Source organism: Python bivittatus, unplaced genomic scaffold, assembly GCF_059951505.1.
Source record: "Python bivittatus isolate LINGU-HERP-01145 unplaced genomic scaffold, Pbiv_v1 ctg000190_np1212, whole genome shotgun sequence".
NCBI lineage: Eukaryota > Metazoa > Chordata > Lepidosauria > Squamata > Pythonidae > Python > Python bivittatus.
The window spans coordinates 11,376,359-11,397,885 of NW_028277042.1; the positions used below are offsets into that span (position 1 = coordinate 11,376,359).

General features: G+C 44.1%; 1 protein-coding gene across 2 annotated transcripts in view; it reads right to left on the reverse strand.

Annotated features, from left to right (window-relative positions):
* Positions 1 to 20,454, reverse strand: part of RIPOR1 (RHO family interacting cell polarization regulator 1) — a 94,833-nt gene extending 74,379 nt beyond the window's left edge. Inside the window, exon 1 of one of the 2 annotated variants that reach the window (XM_088136034.1) lies at positions 20,300 to 20,454. The gene's annotated coding sequence lies outside the window, so the exon portion shown is untranslated. Of the gene's footprint in view, positions 1 to 4,532; positions 4,691 to 20,299 lie in introns of those variants that run through there. The other variant, XM_088136035.1, reaches the window with a different exon arrangement.
* Positions 20,455 to 21,527: the final 1,073 nt, after the last annotated feature.

Below are 21,527 nucleotides of genomic sequence, written 5' to 3' on the forward strand. Positions count from 1 at the left end.
TTAACATATATATCCACTTCTACTGAACAAACAAGCAAATAAAAATAGATGAACATTAAATCCTTGCATCCATTCAGAAACCATTAATATAAGGATCCTTCTGTGGATTTTTCCATCCACTGCTTTAATGCCCATGTCCTCTCACAAAAATAAAAGTGAAATATGCAAATTTCATATAACTTCACTGAACACAACACTCATCACAGGGAATGCATACCCCCTTAGAACCCATATGAGTAATATAAAGCTAAGATAGGCAATATCCTATAGAATGTAAAGCCCTGCTCCAAGCTCTGAGAGACCCTAGTTGGAGGCTATCCTCAGCCACAGAAGCTCTAGGACAACCTAGAACTCAACCTACCACTGCAGATCTAAAACTCAACTTACCATTGAAGGAAGATCCAAGACTCAACCTACCACTGAACACTACGTGCTCTCCCATGAGCTTCTGGAGGAAAGGCACAATATCCACTAATTAATAGCTAGTTAACTAAATATGGCACACTTCTCCGTACTGGTCCCCTTAGAAATATTGAGTCTTCAACCCCCAGAATACCCACCCAACCTGCCCAAAACCATGTTGATTGGGAGTTTGGCAGCTGTAGTCCCAATCCATCTGTAAGCAGCAGCCTGGAGAAGTTGGATGTGTGATCTCAGAAAGAAAGGTCTACATTGTCACCATGTATGAACACACAGGTGTTAGCCCTCTCTAAAATAAAACCAGGTGTAGACAGGAAAGCTGGTAAGATACGAGGTACAGATGTATCCCCTGTTGAAGGAAAGAAGACTAAGAGTGCAATCAGGAAGGCACTGGCTCAATCCTTCTCTTCTTGCAGTTGTCCATGTAGAGAACCTACTCCTTATCCTGAACTCTCCCCCACTAAGGAAAAAGGACAGCACATTTTAATTTCTCAGGGACAGAAGTAGCCAAGCACTATGGTAATTCCTAAAGAACAAGGCTTGGAAATGGGAAAGGGGAGCAGGCTCTGCCATTCCCCTCTCCCATCTGCTGCATTCGAATTTGCAGCCCTCAAAGGCTACTAGACCACAACTCCCAACCTAGACAGCCTGGAGGGATGGTGGACAATGTCGTTTAGCACTATATCCAAAGGGCTACATTTGCACATCTGTGAGTCTCTTTCCTTTTGCAAAGCCCCAAGTCTGGCCCTTCCCCCAAGATCTTAGAAATTTCAGAACTCCTTCATTCTAAATCAGTGTTTCTCAATTTTGGCAGTTTGAAGATGTATGGACTTCAACTCCCAGAATTCCCCAGCCAGCCTGGCTGGCTGGGGAATTCTGGGAGTTGAAGTCCATGCGTCTTAAATTTGCCAAGTTTGAGATACATTGCCCTAACCTAATGGAACACAATGGCAGGACTCACTACCATATACACAGCAACAAGGATTTTTCCTTGAGTTGCCCACTTGCCTGCTTCTCTGGTTTATACCACAAGACTACATCACAAACAAGAACCCCAGAAGCCTGAAGAAAGACATGCAATGGGCAAATCAGAAAAAAAGAAAAAAAGCCCCAACTCTGGCCCAGAGCAAGTCTTTTCAACCCCCTTCCCCCAAGATCTTAGAAATTTCAGAACTCCTTCATTCATGCTGGCTGGGGAGTTCTGGGAGTTGAAGTCCATACATCTTCAAACTGCCAAGATTGAGAAACACTGTTCTAGATTAATGAGAAACACAGGGAACAGTGTACTTTTAGCCCTTGGCAAGCTGTTTCACCTCAATTCCTCTAGCATGCACCATCCGGTGACAGGAAAAAGAAAAGATTAAACACTAAAAGAGCCAGTGCTGGCATCACAGAGAGAGTGTATAAAGCTGGGAAGAGAAGCAGCAGGAACGCCAAAGGGCTTTCGTCTGAAAATTACACCCTGCCAATCTTCTCATGCCGTGAAACCCACGCTGAAAATTACATCCTTCGTACAACATGTTGCAAGTGGGTAAGCAGCAGGCCATGCACAGCCAATTGACAGCCAGGCAGAGGCTACAGGGAGCAGAAATTTCACTGGGTGCTTGCAGAGGATGGCCACTCAGCCATGAAATGGAGAAATGAAGACTAGCTCGTAACACCACAGCGCAGGGGACTGCAGACTGCAGGTCGGGAACCCCCAAGAGGTCATGAGCAATTTAAAAAGCGGAAAAATCACATTACAGGGACAAAGTGTGATCCGCCTTGCACACACGGTGGGAACCCTCTCAAAATTTTTTGGCTTAACTCAGCTTTGCAAACTGTACTGAGCAATTACAGGATTGCAAATCCATGGTACATTTAATTATTAAAAGGAACTGGTGTGTTTATTTCTTGCCCAATGCTAGGCTAAATGAATCTTTGATTTTATTCAAAGGAGGTCTTACAAAATCATTGATCACTTCAGGGGGTTGTGGCACTGCAAAGCTGGAGGATCGCATCTGCTTCCCACAACAGACAGCAACTTCATGATGGTATCCGAACATTTAACCTCCACATCCCTTGTATCCAACTTCCATAATTTTCTTCCTTAAAGTGGATTCACTTATCCTCAAGGCAGAATGAGGTGTTCTTTGTGGCTTGGTGTTACATGTGTAGTGTGAACCTCATTTAGTTTACTATGCTGTGAAAACCCAACCAGCTGTAGTTTATTCAGTAACCATGATTCAACAGGATGTGCGACGCTAGCCACTACTCAGACTAGCCAGTCTATCTCAATATCTCTCTGCCTCCTGTCATCACACCATTTTTTCAGCTAAAATCACAGACACCTGCCTTCTCCTCCCTTTGCTCATGAAACATGGCCTGTAGAAACACCAAATTTAGAGAGCCCACTTTCTAAAATCCATGCTCCAAACAAGGACTCAGCCCAGTGACAAAGAAGCAGTTTCTGAACATAAACAGAGCACCATTCATAGCAATAAGAAGGCCTTCTTCACATTGCACATCCTATAAGACCCATTTGGCAGTTACCAACAAATGAATTCCAGGCTAGAAGGAATGACTTCTCTTTAGAGGAGTTATGTGCTTTGGCCCCCTCTAAGATAATAACATTTTCCATCTCAAAATTTGCATACAGGGGTAAAGAGGAGAAAAACCCTAGCTGAGTTCAAACCACACACTTGACTAGCAAAACTAGGGTTGGGTACTACTGTAACTGGTTCAGTACTGTGGGAAATCCAGCCTTCTCCTAGCATGTTGTGTGAGGCATACCATCACACCAAGCTTTTGGGAAAACGTTTTTATTGTAAGAAGGAAAATACCCAACCAAGATATTTTGCGAGACCCAAGACTAGCCTTATTACCCGCATTTGAGAGAGTAAATAAACCCTGCTGCGTAAAGAATTGAAACTATTTTTGTTAGTGGCTGCTACACAATCTATAATTACACATGGAAGATGGAATAATCTTTCAATGCCAGTTTGGATTCAACAGGAAAGCTGATGAAAAAAAGAAAGGTCTTTTAGAGCTGAAGATGATTTTCTAACAGTTTGATACACCTTGAACTGAGAATATCCATGGAGGTATCAATCTATATCAGTGTTTCTCAACCGTGGCAACTTTAAGAGGTGTGGACTTCAACTCCCAGAATTCCCCAACCAGCATGCTGGCTGGGGAATTCTGGGAGTTGAAGTCCACACCTCTTAAAGTTGCCACGGTTGAGAAACATTGATCTATATTTTCCTAATACACATAATAATCCTTCTTAATGACCTTTCCATTGAACAAGCTCAAAGTCTCCACCCTTCCTTGTTTTCAGAATGGAAAATTCTAAGGATCTTGTAACCTTAAGAGTCAGGAGAAGAAAAAGTTCCCCTACCCTCCCTTTCTAGGATTGAACAAAATAATATAATCTCCGTCATTAAAACGAAAACCAGCTTGGACCCAACATGTCCCCAATAATTGCCAGCATCATTTCCATTTCAAAAGTTAGGCGACCCAACCCCCTTCTTTTTTAACTTAGAAGAGGACCCCAAAAGGCGAGGTTGAGGGGCATGCCGGCTGCGAGGGGAAACCGCCCGACCCTAACCCAGCCACCGGGGTTTGCGAACGACGGCTTATGGCTTGGCGCGTGGTCTCAACCCCGCCACGGGGGGCTTCGTCCCTGAACTCTGGGACGCCTCGCTTTCAGCCCATCATCCCCGACTCTTTAAAACCCGAAGGAGGAGAGAAAGCACAAGGGCGGCCCTTTCCAAGCGCCAGCCGCCTCCCCGCAAGCAGGCACCCTCCGCATGGGTCGGGCTCCAGCGCGCAACATCCCCAGCCAGCGTGGCCCAAGGAAAATGGGAGTTGCAAGCCAGCCCCCGCCGAGAGCGCCGGATGGGAGAAAGCGGGGACGGCCAGCGCGTTCCTCGCGGCGGGGGCGCCTTCCCCGCCGCCTTTCCCCTCAGAGGGGACCGGGCAGGGCCCCCGCCGGCTCCCCGCACCCCCTCGGGGGAAGCGCCCCGCGGCAGCGAATGCGCCCTGCGCCAGGAGCGCCAAGGCGCGCCACGGGAGTGCCGGAGAGGCAGGGGCTTCGCGCGGCCGCCAGCGCGCCCCAGGGCCCCACTTACATGGCTGACAAAGGGCCCCCGGAGCTCCGCGGTCAGTCCCGAGGCCGAGGCCGCTGCGCGCACCGCCGCCGGCCAGCCGCCCACCCAGCGAACCAGCCGGGGAGGAGCCGGAGCCGGAGGAAGCGACGGGAGGGCGGGCGACGGGGTGGAGCTTCTCCCCGGCGGGGTTTGCTGGGCTGGGCTGGGCTGGGCTGGGCTGGGCTGGGCGGGGGGGGGGGGCGTTCTGCGTGGCGCCTGCTGGGGCAAGCGGTCCCGAGGGCGGCAAGGGGTGCCCTCGCTGCTCCAGCTGCGCGGGTCGTGGGCACGGAGGGGCAAGGCCAGGGTCCAAAGGCGCCAACCTCGCCCGTGCGTGGGACGGGGACTCGGCCGCCGGTCCTGGGCGCGCTGTCCCTTAGGGGCAAATCGCTGCAACCGAAAGGGCTCCCCTCGCGGGGGAGACACCAGAAGGCTGGACGGGTCCCCGCGCGCCCTGGAACGTAGCCAGCTCCAGCCCCGGCTTGGGCGGCTGAAGAAGTCTCGGTTTACAAGCTCCGGGACCTCGCTTCCCAAACTCTTGTCTGAAGGACTCTTGCGCCGTCTGAATCCAGCTTTTCCGCCGTCTGCCTTGCCTTGCCTTAGCTCGCAGGGGGGCCGTTCCTGCGCAAACCTGCCTCGCTGCGTCCTTCTGCTTGTGTTCCGGGCATCCGCGGGCATATGCCTAAAAGAGACCCCGTTCATCTTGCTAGGATGCCCAACCGCAAGGTAACCTGGCCCCGTGCAGAAGCCCCGAGATTCAGACAGATTTGAGCAATGGGGCAAGGGAGGGGATTCCCTGGTGTGGTCGGGTGGGAATGAAGGGGGCTACAGCCCTCCAAATTTGGAGCTTGGGGAGGTGGCTGATTGGGGAAAGACTTGAAACTCCTTTAATCTAGACCAGTTTTTTTCAAAGTTGCCGACTTTAAGATGTGCGGACTTTCAACCCCCAGAATGGCTGGCTGGGGAATTCTAGGAGTTGAAAGTCCGCACATCTTAAAGTCGGCAACTTTGAAAAACACTGGTCTATACACCAGAGGCTGCTCAGGGCAGGCCAACACCAAGACACCTATATCCGGAATATAATCACTTTACAACCGCCAAACCTTTGTGGCACCTTTGAGGCCTGAAATTTCTACCGTTCCAACTCCTTGGAGAGAGAACCACTGAGCGTGCACTTCAGTCCACTTTCTTTCGTGCTTCTAAGAGAACCAGTCTCTCCAGCTTTTGTGGATCATGCAACAATCTCTCAGTCGCTTTCCATGTACTGCCCTCCAACATACACTAAACTACCACACTGGAAGACAGTCAAGGAAAAGGAAACTGTGCCCCTTGGTCAGTGGCCCAGTAGGGGCACTGCATTAGCTGCTTATAACACCAAGCGTGGCACAGTCTCTGGGCTTTCCTCGGGTTGTCAGAAAAATCAAATCACAGAGCCAAACTCCAGAAAGCGATCTGTACAGCTGGGGCAGAAAGTGCCAGTGTCTTGGCAAGGCCACTGCTGCAAAGCTGATGGAGGAGCCATAGAGGTCAAAAATTGGCCTCTCTCTTCAGAGTGGGCATCGTGACTTCCACCCAAAAATAAATAAATAAATAAATAAATAAATAAATAAATATTTATTTACTTACTTGCTTTATTTATTTATTTAGTGGACTTGTCCCCACCCATCTCCCCACAATGGGGGACTCTGGACGGTTTACATCAATATACTTTCCCAGAATAAAGTTATTGCAGCTGGAGCTAGCAAAACAATAATTTATTACACTTGTATGCCACCCAACTCTCAGTGACTCTGGGTGGCTCCCGAGAATCCAAGAAATTACAATAAATTTGGCTGAGACTGATGCGGCCACCCTTTCCATCTCATTCCATGCGTTCATCCGTAACTGACTGTGGTGGAAAGAATATTGCTGTAGTAGGCTTGCAGCTGGAGTACAGTATCCTCATACTGCTATAATTAATAATGGGATGGAATGAACCTGGCTGGGATGCTTAGTTGTAATTTTTTTTAACGATTCCTCAGTTTCTAATCTGGATTGATTGTGTCTTCCAACTGAATTTGTTTTCGCTGGAGGCGGAAGAAAGATCACTGCAAACCATGGTTAGGTCTCTACAACCCAAGTGGGCAAGGTGGTGTTTGTAAACACTTCATCACACCAACCCCACCTGCACTGTAAGCCACAGGCACTTTGCCAGGGTTGAGTTTGGCTTCGTCCAAAAGGTCAGCTGCAAGTCCCTGAAGGTGTGGGTTTATTTAAACATAATATGAAACCTTACCCCTGCTTTTCTGTTGTGGGATGTACAAGAGGTTCAGATCCAACAATATAAAACAAGAAATTCAGTAATCCACCCACGGTAAATGTAAGTAGAAAAGTCTGCAGAAATTAATTCAAGCCATCTCACCAAAAAAAAAACCCACTTAGAGGAGAAGCAGCAGTTATCTTGGTGCAGTCCAGAAAATAGGGACGCTGTGCTAAACCACAGCAGCGACTGGCACGTGTTCTGATTAGCAGGCCAGGCGGAGCAGAAAAGAAGAAATGGCTGCAGATTGTTAGCATCTGTAATTTTGATTCTGCTGCGTTGAATGGAGACTGTAGCTTTAGGCCTTGTTCTTCTCTGGAAGCAGAAATTCCTTCTCCGAAGGAGGGGTCGACTTCCTCTGCCCACTCTCCATCTCCAGCACATACTCCTCTTTCTGTGTCCTCTTGTTATTCTCCAGCCCTCTTCATCATTCTCATTCCTGTAATAGGATGAGTCACACTTGCTTTCTTGTTCTCCCTTGTTAAGATCTTTTCCCCCTTAAAGGCTTTGCAGCATCCAGCAAATGAGGTATTTTCATAAGGAGGCCTTGACCATATTGCAGAATGCGACATCATTATGTCGTTTCTTAGAACCGTCATGCCACTTACAGTCACCCCCTTGCCAACTGGTCACATGGATTCCTTTGGCATTATGCCAACTTGATTTTGGTCGTCTTTGCTCCTTGGTGCACCAAGATCATTATTCCTGAGCTACAGTTGTAGCTTAGAATCAAGGTATCTGGTTAATATGAAGAACATAGGGAGGTACTCTTAAGTCTCAACAGGTGATAACACCTGGTTGATCTTCTCTGCCCACAGAAGCTAAACAAGACAGGCTTTGGTTAGTAAATGGATGGGAGACTACCGAACACTACCAAGGCTTTAGATTAGATTGGAAAATCAAAATACATTCTGGAAGAAGGCAGTGCTAAACCACTTCCATATTGTTGCCAAGAAAATGGCAGAAGGATACACCTGTCAATGGTTTACTTATGTACAATTATCAGAAAGATTTAAGGTAGATAAAAGATGTTTTGGTTTCAAGCAATGTAAAACTGAGTTTGAAATAGAACTGTGTACAAATGAACATGTTATTGCTAAAATGTATAAAGTTTTATTGAAATCTGAGACAGAAGAAGAACAAGTGAAGAATGTATGACAAAGTAGATTAAAAACGTTGGTTATAATATTCAGATGGAACAATGGGAGAAGATGTGGTTGAAAGGACTGAAATTTACACTATGTTATAATCTTAAAGAGAATTTTTATAAAATGATGTATCATCGGTATATTTCACCGGAGAAACTGTCTAGAATATACAGAGGTGCAGTACTTCAAATTTATGTTGGAAATGTGAACAAGAAGGGACTTTCAATCATGCTTGGTGGACATGTAAAAAATCCAGAAAGTTTTGGATTCAAATACATAGAGAAGATTTTAAAGATTAATATACAATTGAAACTAGAGGATTTTCTTTTGGGACTGATTGATAAACAGTTGGAAAAAAGTTTTTATGCATGGTAACTGCAGCAAGATTATTATATGCACAAAGCTGGAAAGACTTGACATTACACACAATGGAGGAATGAATGGTGAAGATGATGGAACTTGCAGAAATGGCCAAACTGATATCCTTGATTAGAGAATTTTAATCAAAATGGAGCTGCCTTCATAATATTTGAGGGAGGCTGGAGCAAAACCTTTTTTTTAATTAATTTCATTTACATTTTAAGTCAGGCCATTAACTATTTTATTTATTAGATGTCTAAACTGCCACAATCAACCAACTCAGCAATGTACAAAGGTAATGACAAAATATATAAACATAAAATATCCACAATACAATAATAAAACTTCAAAAATTAAAAATAGTAACCTAGAGCAACATAAGCATCTATATGGTATTCCCTCAATTAAATTACATTTACAAAGCCCTCTGGAAGAGCTCAACTTTAACTTTGTTTCTGGAAGGACAATAACGTGATTGTGATGTCCAAAATGATGCTGCATGGTGTGGATAAAGTGGACAGGGACAAGCTATTTTCCCCTTCCCAAAATACTAGAACCCAGGTTCATCCAATGAAATTGAATCCTGGAAGAATCGAGACAGACAATTTTTTTTATTTTTATTTTTTATATATATATATATATATATATATATATATATATAAACACAAACAAACAAACAAACAAACTTGTAATTGAATTTGGTTGTGGTGCAGGCTACCATCTTGGCTGGCTTCAAAAAAAAAGTTGGACCAATTCACGGAAGTCCTTGGGATCAATGGCTCTTAACCTAAACGGCAGTGTGACTGCCTCTGAAGGTCATCTGCTGGGAGACCAGTGGGCTTCCATGTGCAGTTGGTTGGCCACTGTGAGAACAAACTTCTGGACTAGATGGGCCAGTGGTCTTACCCAGCAGAGCACTGGCTATGTTCTGTTGAGCTACTCTAGCTTCTTGGAAAAGGCTTTTCCCTACTTTCTCCATTACTGACAAACATTTACTTGTGGCCTCAGCTTCCCTAACTTCACAGTAGCAGGAACTACAAGTAGTTTTTCCTGAGATGTTTTTATTGGGTGGATTGATTCTCATTGAAGCAGGCAATCCTGAAGGTACCTTTATAGATTAAAATCCAAACTTGAAATTAATTGCATCTGGAAGCCTGCTGGCAACTGCTGCAGAACTTACAGCACAACTGTAATGTGCTCATGATGTCTACCACCAATTAACTCAGGAAGCCACTGCATTTTGTACCAAGTACAAAATAGTTTTAAAAGCACCCTGTGTAGAGCACACTGCAGGAGTCAACCAGTGGTGGTCACAGCATGAGCTACTGTCGCAAAGCCCTCTTGCTCCAGCTTTGACTGAAACTGATGCAACAACTGAAACTGGGCAAAGGCCTTCCTCATCACAGCCTCCATCTGCCACGCAGCAGTAGCCATGAGTCCAGAAGTTCCCCAAGTCACAGAACCCTTCAAGAGACCCCACCAGGGAACCTTGCTGGAGAAACAGTAGCTTCATCTTGCCTGGCTTCAATTTCAGCCTATTTCTTCCCATTCAGACCACAACAGTCTCCAGGTATATTCCTCTCCTGGTCAGTTTAACAAATTTGGAACAATTTTTTTGATGCCACAAGCAAGCTTTTATGGAATTACATGCAATCCTGGAGCCTGGGTTCTTCATTTATTTGTTAGATATGTATCCTGCCTTCTTCATACAGAAGTTCAAGACAGCTTACGTAGTGCTCCCTTCTATTTTTCCCCAAAGCAACAACCATCTAAGGTATGTTGGGCTGAACAAGAATTCGGTGAGTTTCCATGGTTGGGCATAGACTAGAACCTGATTTCCCTGCTCCTAGTCCAGCACTTTTTAACCACCACACACCACATTGGCCCTTGCCTCTTCCTTTGTTCACCTCTTCCCTAGAGCTTTTCCGCAACAGAGGCTCACAGGTCCAAGAGGAGCCCATTCCAGCAACTTAGAAGGATCAGGAGATTGATTGCCCCAGCCAAGAGCCCCTGGGTAGGTTGCCCCTTCAGGAATGTCTCTTCTCCTTTGAACTCGGCTCAGAAGTCTTGGCAGCTGTTAGTACAGCTGTTCCCCAGAACATAAGAATTGGACGCAGCAGAGACCTTGTGTAGAAGAATGTTCTATCAGCCGACAGGTCTTTGCCAAGAAGGAACCTATTGCTAATCCTCTCTGCATCTAAGTCACGCTGGGAGAACACAAGATCCCTTTCTCTAGGAAGACTGCCATAATATTTTAAATGTATGATTGAGGTATTTTAAATGTTGGATTTAGGGGAAAGGGTCTGCTATTATGATTCCTATTTGTACCCTTCTCGTCATTAAAGCATACACTATTGCCTGGGGAGTAAACCATTCTTCCCCTGAAATAGAGTAAGCACTGCCCAACGATGTTGCTGGGTTTCAGACCCTCTTTCAAGATCTCTCCCCCAAAGTCCTGTTTTGATGGCCTAACTGGAAAACTGTACAAGCATTCAGAGAAATGTATTCAGTGGCAAATCTCAGCATGCCCTAATGATGGGTTTTTTGGTTTGTTTGATAGCATCGCCCTGATGTAAGTGACAAAAACATCTGGTCTGACAGCTTTGCCACCAGTTGCTGAGCCTGCTGCTCCATCTATTGATGAGCACAGTCTTGGGCTGCACAGAGAGTGCGCATAAGTGTGCATGCTCCATAGCTTGGCTCATGAAGCCCTAATGGGCTTTATTTTGCTTTAGCATACATTATAGCACTATATGTGGTGCAAAGCCAGTCGACTGAAGTTAGTTCCATAAACCAGAACTAAGCAAGTTGTGGGAACCTAACTTTATAGTGAAGGAGAGTTATAATATTGATGTCTGACTTTTTGGAATTCTATATGCTTCTACACAGGCTGGGTTTCCATAATTTGCTAACCCAAATGTTCTCTTGCTTGAGGGTTAATGTTCGGAACAAATTTAGAAACCATGATTTGGAGTTCAATGCATGGTGTGAAGCCCACCAGCTTTACTTTATTCTGTAAACTCTAATTAAGCAAAGCATGGCTTCACATGGATTGTGAAAACCTAGGCATAAAACTGCACATGCTTTTACCCACATATGGATTCTGTCTTTGCGCAAACACATCTGCATCGAATGTTCCCTAAGAAACGGCACTGTGCAAAATACACAGCCTGCAAACCTGACTGCTTTAATCCAAGTGTGGGTAGAGGGTTGCGAAGGTGTGCCAACACAGACTTGTAATCACCTGGAGTGCTTTAGAGGCCAGTTGGGTGAATTCACTGCTTGAGGAATGTGCTGTATGTGCATCCACGAGGGAACATATTCCGGTACCCAGCAGGTTTTGGTATGAATAGCTTGAGAGAGAAAATAAATTGAGATTTATGCCAGGTGGAGTACAGCTGGACCAGTTGCAGCTTCTTATTAGGGAAGTACGGCTTGTCCAACGGGACTAAGGAGAAATGCTGAGAACGGTAATTTCTATTCTTATTTCTTACATTTAAATTTTACCTTTCCTCTAAGCACTTAGCCAACCTGGCAGATCTTTAAAAGAGCTAAGCCGGGTTGGACTTGGTTCGTACTTGGATGGGAGGCCCCAGAAAATACCCATCCTGAGGCTAGATTGAGAAGTCAAAAATACAGAAGAGAACAATCGCAAAACATTTTTGCACTGTTGCTAAGAAAGCTACCTGGATGGGTCTGTGAAGCCTCCAAAAGACAAGTTCCACTCAAAGGTCTTTACATTTTGCTCTAAGGAGGACAAGTTGGGACACATCCTCCTTTTGGTCCTGCCTAACAACCTGATGGGGTAGGTTGGACTGAGAGGTAATGATTGCCCCAAAGTCACCCACAGACCAGACAGGGACTTAAACTTGATTCATCCTGGTTCTAGATTAACACTCTTACCATGACACACCTTGACCATGGTTAAATCAGTTTTCTCCAGCTAGAGCCCTCCAAACATATTAACCAACTCCAAACAACCTTAACCATACTCTGACAAACCAAGCATCTCTGCTGCTACCACATGCATGTTATTTACAAAGTAAGCCATGATTTACTATATACATCACAATTATCTGGGTTTACCCAACACATTAAGCCATAAACTTAAGCTGCCCAGAGTAGTTCTGGAGTCTGGTGGCACTTAATCAAATCAATCAGTCAAGAAACTGTGGTTTATAAACCACATTGCATGAACCCAAAACCAAACCAAACAGATTCTGGTTTGGGATGATGGGTGCTGCAGGACCAGATCTTGTTGTTTTAAAATGGATTGGGATAATAAGAACGTGAGACTCTGGCAAAGTCTAGTCTGGCAGTCAGAAAAATCTATACAATATTTATCCATTTCATGCAATTTTGATATCCTTGTTGAGGCCACTTCAAGGTGATAAAAGAGCGAGCCTATTTTGGCCTGGGCATATGTCACTGCCATGATGGAAAAAAAGATGAAATGTTCATCATGACATCACAGTGTAAACACTGCCCTTTTAGTGAATGACCTAAGTGGTGAAGTTTGCTTTATGATGTCACAGTGTACATTTTATTACTTATTCTACTTATTTCCTCCTTCCTCCTCCCCCTACCTTGTAGACACAAAGCAAAATGGTGCATAAAACATGGGGTAAAAATAGGACTGGGGATCCACCATATTGCAGTCCCTATAATTAAGGAGAAGTGCATCTTATCTGAGAGCCAGTTTAGGGTAGTGGTTAAGGCATCAGGCTAGAAACCAGGAGACTATGAGTTCTAGTCCCACCTTAAGCATGAAGCCAGCTGGGTGACCTTGGGCCAGTCACTCTCTCTCAGCCCTAGGAAGGAGGCAATGGCAAACCACGTCTGAAATATTGCCAAGAAAACTGCAGGGACTTGTCCAGGCAGTCGCCAGGAGTCAACACTGACTCGAAGGCACAAGGAAACCAAACCAAACCCGTAGCTATCTGTCAACTTCATTGCCCATCTTCATTTCTGCTTTGCCACCATGCATGATAAAGGGGTCCTAAGATACATACTCATATTTTATCACCTTGGGAAGGCCTAAGGAAAAAGAGAAGAAAGAAAGATACTGCCTCGATAATGAATTTGGACTTTCCAAATGACCAAAGGAGGTGTTGGTGTTGGTGGCGTTTTTCATGTTCATTGTTATGTGATTTTGTGTTTCAATGAGACGCTTGTAAGAACTGATGCCCCAAGCTAATTGCCGGCTGAAAGTAGAAACATAAAACTAACTAGGGTTCACCAACCGCACTAAGCAAGTTCACTGGGTTGCCTAATGGACAAAGCCACAAATCGTGATTTAGAAGCCGCTATGGTTGAGACCACGCAACCTTAAGCCAAAATAAAGTCAGTGACATTACAGCATCGCACCCACTCTTAGCAGAAAGAGATGCATAAAATTGGTCTGGACTTTCGCGCCGTTCATTTGATCTGTTGAATTTTCCATCCAGCCTCAATCTGACCATTTCTCTTTTTTGCTTCTTTGATTACTAAGCAGACACCAGTGCAAACTCAAGTACAGTATTACCTAAGGTCAATATTGTTTGTTTCCTCTCCAGTTTGCAAGAAGCTCTTTGTGACAATCTGGGGTGGTGCTAATTGATAAGCAGCTACATTGGGAAAACATGCGGAAGGAAACCGTGTAAGGTCCCGCTTCTGGGGTGGCCTGGGTGAGTTTTAACACTACCAAAGGACGTGGCATACTAGATCTCACATTTTCGTTTTAAGTTTCACTCCTGAAGATCTGTTGTTTACTTGTCCCAAGTTTAGGGGTCCACACAACACAACCACAAATGAGCTAACCCCCTTTTACGTTAATATGTTAGCTGGCCCAAGTCTACATTGTTAGCTTATACTTTCGTTTATTGTGTGAATGCATACCATTGCGTTAACTGAGTAAACTGTGAATGAGTTAACTATAGGGAAGTGTGATACGCAACAACAGCGACAGAGATATCTCCATATTGTTGATTAACTTACGTTCCATATTGTACAGGCTACAAGCTGGATGTTACTTTTAGCCTCCAGATTACGCTGGTCCCTTCCTTCTGTTTGCAATCACTCTGATAAAAGTACTTTTCCAAAGCCAGTTTATCATCCAGTGACTTACATAATCACATGCTCGTTTCTGTCTTTCCTGTTAGAGACAAACTTCCTTCTGAAACACAGTTTTATTTATATCCTGCCCTTGGCACACACCGAGGTCTTATCTGCAAAAGGGGATGGATAACCTCAAACAGCAATGAATGGGATCTGAAGGACACTTCTGCAACACGCTAAGCCAGGTTATGCTTATGGATGACCTTTTAAACAATCCATCAGCGGTTAGGTTCAAATACGTTCCACCATGTACATGGTTTGTACTCTACCGTGACTGGGTTCAAACGACATGCCATGCCCCAAACTGAATACAAACTACAGAGCAGTATAATGTGTGAACCCAACCACTATGTCTTCAGGTGCGTACCAGTGATTCAGTACATCATGCAATTTCAATATTTACATACCTGAAGACGCATGCACTTTACATCACGGAGAGGGCAGAGACATCATTGACTTTTTTGGAGGTTAAGATTGGCCCAACTCAATGTGCCTGGGTTTATCTTTCACATTTTACATACTGTTCTGGCTATAGTTTTTACTTTAGTTATCAGAAGAGAGGAGCTCCACAGAATTGTGAGGCTAAACTCCATCCTTCTTTGTCCCCGTGGCTGCGTTTACAGGCGTTGCTTAACTAGGTCTTTTACAAACGTAATGGCTGCTCTTGCATGATGCACTCCTCTGGATTAGTACTCATATTGGCTAGCTTTTTCTGACTTAGCAAGTTCTATGAATCCAGGACATCTGGTTAATTTATGGTTCAGTGTATTGTGCAAACCTAGGCAATGAGTTAAATCAGTGACCAGGTTAAGTGGGTTATGTTTTGGTTGGTTGGTTGGTTATTCCAACAGCCTTTGGCTTAAATTGCAGGTCTGCCTTAGCTCCACATTTATCTTCCCAATTTTCTCATTGCAATTTCTAGGAAACCCTGTGCCATTCTGAATTTCCCACAATACCCTAGAACAGACAATGTAGCATCATTCCAGGCAATCAGAAGGACTTGGAAAGGATAATCAGGGTCACCTATATCACAGTTGCCACTATGGCTAGAATTATGGAGGACGAGGTGCTGGTGTGGGAAAATGACCCCACCATAGAGGATTGTTATGGGTAGGGAAAGCTGTGACCCCAAACCCTGTTGAAGACTTTGAAATCCCCTTTCCATGCCCTCTTTTTCCTTGCTAAATAAGTATAGTTATGTTTATGCCATATATCAAGCTAAAGTAGGGTTGGTTAATTTGTGAATCAGCAAGCTGTCCAGATTGAGGCAACTGGGTTAATTCAATAAACCACAGATTAACAAACCATGGGATAGCATGCTCCACAAATACTGGGTGTATCTGGATGAGGCAGAGACTTGAACAAGAGTTTCCAGCAAAGCTGCCAAGTTGGGCTCTTGCAGCAAAAATGACAAAAATATCTGTGACTCCACTAAGGTGGGAAAAAAAATCTATTCTAGCATAAGCTTTTGTAGACAAAGAAAAGAAAAACAGCATCAGGAAATGATAAAACTCTCCATGTTTGTCTTGAAGCTGCTGCCATCTGCTGATTTCTAACAGTATTATTTATATTGAGATCAATATTTTTTTAATAAAGAAAAAGGGTGTTGCATTTGATAAAACAGACTCTGCTGTATAAAAACATGTGTTTTGATCAATCTGCTAGAGCTTAAGAAGCTAGAAGAATCTTAAACGTGTCTACAATTCCTCAAATCCCCAGAATTGTACAATTCATTGATCTTATCTGATTGATACAAAATATCCCATTATTTTCTTGTAGCAATGGATGTTTCCTGTGATGCAAACTCTTGTGGTGGAAAAACAAGCCCTGGAGTTAGATGTAGGTCAAGCATCTATTACTAAGCAGATCTATTTAGCAGTCCATCAAAAGGCATAAAATTGCCAAAGACAATGTTATGACTCAGAATGCAGCGTTCCGTTAGCAGCAGAGAATACAGTAATCATTACAGAAAGATGCTTAGAGAGCAAATAAGATATTTCATCTAATCCAAGTAAGTATCATCTGGAAGAAGGATAGAAAAGATCTTAGCTGGAACCTTTTCAGTTATGGCACCGTAGCTGAAGAATCCACTGCCCTGCCTTTCCACATTTAAATGGGCTCTGAAAACCTCTTTTTCCCCATAATGACAGAAAGCTTTGAGGGATTTATCTAGTCGGACTTCTTGGCTTGCTACTTTGCACTTTTCCTTTTTTCGGGGTTGGCTTTTGTTCAATGATGTTAATGTTGGAAGCCATGATGAAAAAACTGGAAATTGTAATTCCAAGCTCTTGGCCCCTGGATAAGCATCTCTACATCTTATTAGAGAGAAACATCTTAGCAACCAGAACTAAGATCTATTTAGAGATAATTTTTCTACAGGGAGGAAGTCTTCAGAAGACTGAGTGAGTTTGGAAGCATGAAGCACAGGCAGATATTTTGATTCTGGGAGAAGGTGTGTTGACAAACAACTTAAGCAAGATGGATCCCACCACAGTGACTACAGAGTGGTGAAGGAGGCAAGACCAGCCAAGCTGTATTTTCCTAGTTATAGTTGGTCCCTTTGGCGTCCTTCCTCCATCTTGAATCTTGTCTTTGGCTATTTTTCTCCTTCCCTCCCTGAACAATTAGAAGGATAATAATTCTGACATTCCTTATGGGGATGCAGTAAATATGTTTTTGTGAATAGAGATCTGGCTACCATCTGATGGCTACTGTTAACCATTGGTGGGGGGAAAGGCCATTTCAATGAAGTCAAATGGATGCAACTATATCATACATGGGGGAAAAGCTGGGATTTTCTTCTTGGGCAGTTAACTGCTTTAAAAGCCTAATTTAAGTCATTGTTTATTTCCTACTGCCTGGCTATTTTTGAGCTACTGCACCACCAATATCACACCACCAAAGGCTCAAAGGATGGGTGGGATAGTAACAAGAATGGGATTCAGAAGCTACTCTGAAATACTCAAAGTTCTTTGTCTCCAACTTTATTTTAGTCTTTAACAACCAGTCTAGAATTTGCTCTGAAATGCTGCAGTGTATCCAGATCTATGAAAACTCCTCTCCTGTCCTTATGGCAGTCACCACCCAATAAACTCTTCTATTTAGTTTATCTTATTTATAAATAAATGCTTTGATTGAGTGATTTTATTTATTACTAAGATGTCTTTGATGTTGCATTCCAGACGGTTCTATACTTTCCAGATTAATGGGCAAAGCGTCACATACCAGAAGACATAAAATCTAGGCTAGAACTGGTAACTTCTTAAATATTTATTTGCACTTGTTTCGCTAACCCAATGTCTCTTCCCCCTTCCCAGCCCCCCAGGCTCCAGGAAGACAAGGATAACTCAAAAAGAAATGGAAACAGTAAAAATATATCACATGGGCCCCAGTAGCACCCTCGCACAGCTCACTCCCTGACAGGAAGAGAGGATATGTCCGCGAGCCCCAATGAGGGAGTGTTTCTCTGCACATGGCTTGGGGCAAAATGCTCTCTGAGCCACAGAATATTCAGCAACTTTTTCCCCGCTGGCCATTGGGCCCCATAATCATTTGGCTGGCAAGAAAAGTGGTTGGGACTCTCTGTGGCTACACTTTTTGCTCATGAGGATTGCTTACTCTGAAGGCAAATCGCTTTAGGGGAGTAGGCGATGCTATTTCTGATTGAGGTGAACACAGCCAAGACGTTGTAACCTCTTAGCTGCCATTCCCTAGATCAGTGTTTCTCACCCTTGGCAGCTTTCAGATGTGTGGACTTCAACTCCCAGAATTCCCCAGCCAGCAAGGCTGGCTGGGGAATTCTGGGAGTTGAAGTCCACACATCTTAAAGGTGTCAAGGTTGGGAACCACTGCCCTAGATGTTTGCCTCTGGCATCTGCCAATGGTTATTCTGGACATGTCAGCTGTAGGAGGATTGGGCTCAGAGGCACCCGGTCTCCTCCAGACAGCTGGGCAGGGCAGAGTTAATTTCTGAAAGAATGAGGAATTAGTTATTTGCTCAGCCACTTCCTTTCAGCTAACAATAATAAAACAGCCCACAAGGAGGGACCCACGTGGGATCGGTGCTGTGGATACAGGCAGGCTGACCCAAGGCAGGCCAAGAGGAAGCCTCTGGCATTATCTGCTTTTCACATTTGGTCTCCTTGGCAGGCTCTCAATCTGCACCGGTTGCAGAAATCAAGATGTGCTTCCTTCCAAACAAGGCCAGCTCTCCCCAAGGCCTGTCTCTGCCATGGCAACCATCTCTTCTCTATCCAACCCCCCACAATCTTTCCATGCACAAATGCTGTGTAACACAGGATGCCAGATGGACACAGGTTCACACACGCTTGCTTGCTTGCTTTCCCAGAAAAGCTGCCTGGAAAGCTATCCACCTCTGAATGGCGGGACCCAGACCACAAGCAGTCCAAGACACTCAGCAGGATGAGCAAGAGGGGTCTTCAAACATTGCAGGGCTGGTGTCCCACATTTTAAAGTGGAACTATTCCTCAGGGTTGTTGGTCTGGGGATAAAATTGGGGAGACTTCCATCTAAGTTGTCATTAATTCCATGACAGCAGTGTTGGTCTTAACACAGCTGAACTCAAGAGGATGAACTGCACCATAAAGGGACATGGAGAACTTGTTTGGATCACTGGATGTTTTCAGAAATGTCCCTGCACTGATCTCAGGGTCTCCTAAGAAATAAGCCTATATAAATTATAGTTGGGAGATCTGTATTATTATTATTAGGAAGCCAAGAGGAACCCATTATTCTACAATACATTATTACCCGTGATCATACATGTTAAGCTCTGGTTTGGTAAGCCATGGTTTGGCTTTACTAATTGGCTGGGTTTGTTTGATACAACACATTAAGCCAAACTAAACAGCCTACATTATAGCTTACTATGTTGTGTGCAAACCTCATTCTATTCTGTTCCACAACCTGAGATCCTCCAGATTGTCTTGAACTACAACCTTCAGGGTTCCCCAATAACATTCACCAATTTTTTTGCTAAACGCAGAAGATGGGAATAATAGTCCAGCATGCAAAGATGCCACGCTGGAGAAGCTTGCTCTGTGGAACATCTGCCATACTGAGAAAAAACTTCAGTGTACCAACGTTAGTGCACATCTTTTCTTGCAATCCAGGATTCTAGTTTTGCCCATCATAATTTACTAACTCTTCTTTTAAAGTCAAGCACAGCAGGTCCCACTTGCTCCAAATCCTATGGCTCAATTTCATAATGTTGACTGTGTATCTGACCAACTGCAACATTTCAGTCCCCAAATCAGCCAAACAGCATAGTGCTAGCCAAGAGATACTTAGGTCCAAAAGATGGATAACCCCCAGCCAAAAAAAGAGAAACTCAACATACACCAAAAGATAAAGGAGGAGAAAAAATGGATCCTGGGTTTCACAAACGGATACTGTTCTCAGGTGCACCAATCCCTACAGACAGTTTATAGGAATTAAGGCAATCTTCCCAATGTGATAGTCTTCCAGATCTGTTAGGACTAGATCCCCCACTTCATAGCCCCTGGGAGTGTTGTGTCGCCTCTGGAAGGTAAGCAAAGGCTGCTTTACAAGATAAACATGGGCCAGGTCTGACAAACAGGACTTCGGATTAAGAAATGCCCAGTCTACATGCCCCACTAGAGGAGCAACTGTGCACTATGTTCCAGTAAACATAAACCTGGGCTGTGAAGCTTCACTTCAGCTCATCCCAGTCTTCCTGCCCCATTCCAGGTTTCCTCCACAAGCCCTGGATGAAAGTCCATTGGGAACCCAGGTTCTCCCTCCTATAATCCAGCATTTCAGAGATTTGGTTTAGTCTTCCCAGAGGTACCCTTAAATCAAGCACTCACCAATCCCAGGGATTCAATCCAGGAGCTGCAAATCTAGTTTAATCTTGAGTTCAGTCAGGCCGCCTTAGCTGCCCAGCTTGTAGCTGTTCTTTTCTGATCTGGATGTGTTAGCGATGCATTCCTTTCCCTCTGATTAAAACAGGGCAGGCTCAAAGAATTTCCTTTCGCTCTGGACACTGCCGATCTGCCTCTTGCACTTGGATGCTCCACCTTCAGTTTCAATCACGTGAAAAAATCAAAGGGGCATTTCCTGGTAAGCACATGCATAAAAATGCCACACTGTACTACAATCCTGTAGCATTATTTATGCCCTTATTCCATTGCCCAACAATTAAACATGACGTTGCACCATTATATCCTGGGGGGAAAAAACCTCTTGCATTATTCATACTTTTTTTTTTTTTTGCCCTACCTCCATCCCCAAAAGAATATATTTGTTTAATGGCTTTAATGGACTACAGCTGTGCATACTTCAAAAATGATTCAGTAAAGGCACCATGCACCTGACAGCATTACTGCAGTTCATTAAAGCAACCACCTCCTTTTTCAGGCTACTATTTGTTGACTTAATAGTCCTACCAACCTCAAAGCATTTGCATCTGTGAAGAGCAATGTGATGCTTTGCTGGAATGAGATCCGAAGTACTTCTGGATCATTTCCAAAGCATGCCTAGCTCTAGAATGGCTGGAGTGAAAGTTGCTCATAGGCCCCATTTTTAAAATAGCATAAATATATTATATACATTGTGATCAGAGCATGTACAATAAATCAACCCATACCAATTATGAAATGACCATAAAGGAATGGAATGTGCATGTAAGGGCAGAAATGATATTTTCTTATGTGGAGGTTGATTGTGGAGACTAAAGAACAGGAGAAAGATTTATCTGACTTGATATGGGCATTAGGTCTTTTCAGATAGCGCTCAGCATCAGTCATAGCCTGCATGGCACAATGCAGGATGATCAGAGTTGCAGTTCTGCGCATATCTAGAGGACTGTATGTTGTCCATTCCCAATTTCCTGACATTGTGCTGTAGCTGCTCTCATTCTGACAGGGCTGTGAATTACTGGATAAACAATAATGGAAGATTACAAAATCATTTGCTTTTGATAAGTTAGGAGCTGCTACAGACAAATCACTTGTTAGAGCTATGAATGATAACAAAAGAGGACCAACGATTGAAATGCCTACGTAGAACTTTTAGACAGATATATGTATCTATGAA